Source organism: Tachyglossus aculeatus, chromosome 3 (assembly GCF_015852505.1).
Source record: "Tachyglossus aculeatus isolate mTacAcu1 chromosome 3, mTacAcu1.pri, whole genome shotgun sequence".
Classification (NCBI taxonomy): Eukaryota; Metazoa; Chordata; class Mammalia; order Monotremata; family Tachyglossidae; genus Tachyglossus; species Tachyglossus aculeatus.
Genome location: NC_052068.1, coordinates 50715477 through 50720518, shown reverse-complemented (window position 1 = coordinate 50720518; position 5042 = coordinate 50715477). Strand labels below are relative to the sequence as shown.

The 5042-nt window shown below is 43.4% G+C and overlaps 1 non-coding gene across 1 annotated transcript; it reads left to right on the top strand.

The window, feature by feature from the left end:
* The first annotated feature begins 4585 nt into the window (after positions 1 to 4585).
* On the top strand, positions 4586 to 4723 carry LOC119925975. Its single transcript, XR_005449895.1, has one exon. It is a non-coding gene; the product is annotated as a small nucleolar RNA SNORA7 (small nucleolar RNA).
* Positions 4724 to 5042: the final 319 nt, after the last annotated feature.

Genomic DNA, 5042 nt, shown 5'->3' with positions numbered 1-5042 from the left:
CTTTACTCCTCTAAAGCCAACGTACTCCCTATCTCTCTCACCATCGACCCCTTGCCCACATTCTCCCTCTGGCCTGGAACTTTCTCCCCCTTCATATATATGACAGACCATTGCTCTCCCCATCTTCAAAGTCTTACTAAAATCACACCTCCTCCAAGAGGCCTTCTCCAACTGTGCCCTCATTTCCCTAATGTCTCTTGCTTGTGTTCTGCCCTTGCACTTGGATTTATGCCCTTTAAGCACTTGACATTCACCCCTTCTTCAGACCCACAACACTTATGTACATGTCCATGATTTATTTTAATTCCTATCTACCCTTTTGGACTATAAATTCCTTGTGGGCAGGGAACTGTGTCTACCAACCCTATTGTATTGTACTCCCCCAAGTGCTTAAAACAGTGCTAAGCACACAGTAAGCACTCAATAAATGCAATCGATTAATTGGTTGACTGATTGATCTGAGCCTTTCATTTACTTCTTGAGCACAGTGCCCTGTTGCCCAAACTATGGCCTGTCTTCAGCAGACATTGAGGATGACTTTCACAAAGACCTTTCTATCTTCTTGCTTGTTCTTTCTGTCCTTCTTGACCCCCACACAAGCTCCCCCTGAACCCTAAACTGGTGCATTGCATATCTCCCCAGCAGCAGCATCTCAGTGTTCCACTTCTCCGATCTCAGATATTTGAGTGTTTCAAATGTACCTTTTGTACTGTCTAGCTGTAAACATTTGTACATTATCAGTGATGTTATTCCAGGAAAAAGACTAATAGGATGAGAGAAATTGACTCTCTTATGAGGGCCTGGGGGTGGTTATCTGAGTGTTTCCACCAGACCTAATATTGGGCAAGAGACCCTCCGCTGAGTAAATGGAAACATTTCTGGGTGAGCATCACTGACCGTTTGCATGGCTAGAGGTTTGTTGTGTTTCTGGGAGTGGATGGAATGGTAGGAGGTCAGAGCCAGCTGGCAGTGTGGGAATAGGCCAGGATTTTTTGTTTGAAGAGTTTTCAGTCTTATTTTGGAGGTTACAGTGTGGTTTTCTCAAGCTATGTTCTGTGAGCCTTTGTGACATTCCCCTAATGGGTTGGCTGCTCTTTTTTTTTAGTGGTATTCATTAAGTGCTTACTATGTGTCAGACATTGTACTAAGTGCTGGGGTAGATAAAAGATAATGTGAGCCCCACGTGGGACAACCTGATTACCTTGTATCTACCCCAATGCTGAGAACAGGGCTTGGCACACAGTAAGCGCTTAACAAATACCATAATTATTATTATTACTATAATCAGGTTGGGTACAGTCCCTGTCCTGCATAGGGCTAACATTCTTAATCCCCATTTTATAGGGACACTTCTCTAATGCCAGCTTTTACCTTTACCTAGCACAAGACAAGACAATTTTACCTTTAAGGCACTCCATCACCTTGCCCCCTCTTACCTCACCACACTGCTCTCCTACTACAACCCAGTCCACACACTTCACTCCTCTAATGTCAACTTACTCACTGTACCTCGTTCTCATCTAGCTCACCACTGGCCTTTCGCTCATGTCCTACTTCTGGCCTGGAATGCCCTCCCTCGACATACCCAAGGGTCAATTACTCTCCCCACTTCAAAGCCTCTTGGAAGGAACATCTCTTCCAAGAGGTCTTCCCTAAGTCCTCATTTCCCCTTCTCCTACTCCCTTCTGTGTCAGCTTGATTTGCTCCCTTTATTCACCCTCCCTCGGTCCCATGGGACTCATGTACATATATGTAATTTATTAATCTATATTAATGCCTGTCTCCCCTTCTACCCTGTAAGCTCATTGTGTGCAGGGAATGTGTTTATCAACTCTGTTATACTGTACTCTCCCAAGCACTTAGTACAATGCTCTGTACACAGTAAATACGATTGATTGATTTATTTACTATTAAACAAATACCTCAAATTCATTCTCCCTCTGGCCTAGAATTCTCTCCCCCTTCATATATGACAAATCATCACTCTCTCCACCTTCAAAGCCTTACTAAAATCCCAGCTTTTCCAAGAGACCTTAACCAACTAAGCCCTCATTTCTCCTACTCTCTCTCCCTTCAGCTTCATCCTTGCACTTGTATCTGTACTCCACCCTCAGCTCCACAACACTTATGTACATATCCATAATTTATTTTAATATCTGTCTTCCCCTCTAGACTGTAAGCTCCTTATGGGCAGGGACTGTGTCCGCCTACTCTGTTGTATTGTACTCTCCCAAGCTCTGCACATACTAAGCACTGTGTATATAGCTATGCCAAGCTTACATACCAAGCTGCGTATATAGCTATAATTCTACTTATTCTAATAGTATTACCTCCTATCTACTTGCTTTGTTTATAGCTATAATCCTACTTATTCTAATAGTATTGTCTCCTATTTACTTGTTTTATTTTGTTGTCTGTATCCCCCTTCTAGACTGTGAGCCCATTGCTGTGTAGGGACCGTCTCTAAATGTTGCCGATTTATACTTCCCAAGTGCTTGTACAGTGCTCTGCACAAAGTAAGTGTTCAATAAATATGACTGAATGAATGAATGATGAATAAGCACTCAATAAATACTACTGATTGATTGATTAGTCACATTAATCTGGAAAAATAAATCATCATGCAAGCTTCCCTGTGGGTCTGGGAGTCAGATGACTTGGGTTCTAAGCCCAGCTCCACCACTTACCTGCTGTGTGACCTTGGGCAAGTCACAACTTCTCTGCCTCTCAGTTCCCTCATCTGCAGAAGGGGATTCAATCCTGTTATCCCTCCTACTTAGACTGAGCCCCATGTAGGATTTGACTCTCTTATATCCACTCCAGCACTTAGCACAGTGCCAGGCGCATAGCAAGCTTTTAACAAATACCAGAATACAAAAATAACGTGGCCTCCCAGGTGCCAGTGACTCCTCCGTCACATCATGATAATAGATTTCACCTCATGAAATCTTCTGATATGGATGGAACATTGGCCTGACCCAGAAATGGCAGTGCTTATGCCTATATGTAGTAGTAGTAGTAGCAATAGTAGTAATCATATTTATTGGCTACCTATAGTCCTCTGTACGGAGTATGTGCTCAATAAGTACTAATGGTAGATCAATTGATTGATTGCACCAAGTACTTGGTGAAAGTAAAATCAAAGCATAAGACACATTACCTAAGCTCAAGGAACTTATATTCTAATGAGGGAGACAGACCCCAAAAGACTTACATATAATGGAATCTGAATAAAGAACTGAAGGTATACAATAGAATATACATTTACACACAAGTGATGAGTATGAATATAAACAAATATAGCCACTGGTAAGGAAGCTAACACTCAACTGTAAGCTTGCCAAGCTGAGGAACTTTCCAAAAATTGGTGTCAAGGAATTTAAGCCGATATAATACTCATTCAATTCTATTTATTGAGCACTTACTGTATGCAGAGCACTGAACTAAGCATTCAGGAGAGTATAATATTACAATAAACAACACATTTCCTGTCCACAATGAATTTACAGTCTAGAGGTGGTTATAGGCTACTAATGGGGTGGATAGTGGAAGTCACTCAATACCCATAGCCCCCAGGCCCCCATGAGTATAGAACAGCAGACCTGAATTCATTCATTTATTCAATCATATTTATTGAGCGCTTACAGAGAAGCAGCATGGCTCAATGGAAAGAGCACAGGCTTGGGAGTCAGAGATCATGGGTTCTAATCTCGGCTCCGCCACTTGTCAGCTGTGTGACTTTGGGCAAGTCAATTCTCTTCTCTGGGCCTCAGTTCCCTCATCTGTAAAATGGGAATTTAGACTGTGAGCCCCACATGGGACAACATTGATTACCTTGTATCCCCCCAGTGCTTAGAACAGTGCTTGGCACATAGTAAGCACTTAACAAATACCAACATTATTATTATTATTATTACTTTAATGTGTGCAGAGCACTGTACTAGTGCCTGGGAAGTACAAGTCAGCAGCCTACAGAGACGGTCCCTACCCAACAATGGGCTCACAGTCTAGAAGGGGAAGTCAGACAACAATGATAGTAAGGGTGAAACTATTAGGATAATTGCACTCCCATGTACATTTCCCTCCCTCCAATGGGCTCATAATTTTCAAAGGTCAGTAGGCAATGCATGACTTTCCCAGGAGAATCATCCAAGGAAACAGACTCACTCTTTTATATTTCCTACAAGACTCCAGGCACACATAGGCATTGCTACCCATGGTAAGGTTCATAGGACTTTCCCCCTATTTACCAATATGCCCTGTACAGACACTAGTCTCAGTAAGGAATGGTTCTAGAGGAATCCCTTTGACATGCCTGTCCTGGACAGACATTTGGTACTAGAAGCACTGTGGCTTAGTGAAAGGAGCATGATTGGAGTCTGAAGACCTGGGTTTTAATCCTGTTCCTGCCACTTGACTGCCATGTGACCTTGGGCAAGTCAATTATCTTCTCTTTTCCTCAGTTTCCTCTTCCATAAAATGGGGATTCAAGATCTGTTCTCCCTACTCCTCTGAACCCCGTGTGAGACAGGAATTGTGATTGTATTGTGTCTATCCCAGCATTTGGCACATAGTAAGGGCTTTACCCCTCTCAGGGTCACACCTGGAGAGTTTCCAGTACTCTACCAGTTTCGGCTATGGGAGGAAGAGTCAAGCAGAGTCCTACCCATTCCATTCCTAGCTTGGGCAGTGGCTAGGGAGTGGAAGGCAATCTGCTGCAAGTCAAAACTCCCCCGTGCTGGGCCGCAGTGGCACAGGAGAGAGTCGAGGGCAGAGACTCGAGTTTACTGCGCAGAAGCAGGCAATGGTAAACCGCTTCCGGATTTTTACCAAGATAACTACGGATCCACTACCAGAAAGATTGCAGATAGAGAGCGGGGAGTTCTGGGACAGATGTGTCCGTGGTGTTGCTATGGGTCAGAAATGACTCGACGGCATAAGACAGGACAAGACAAGCACTTTACAAATACCGCAACTGTTATTTTCACTGAAGAGGAGAGCTAGACTGGAGGTCTGGTGGCCTGCCATTAAGATACACCACA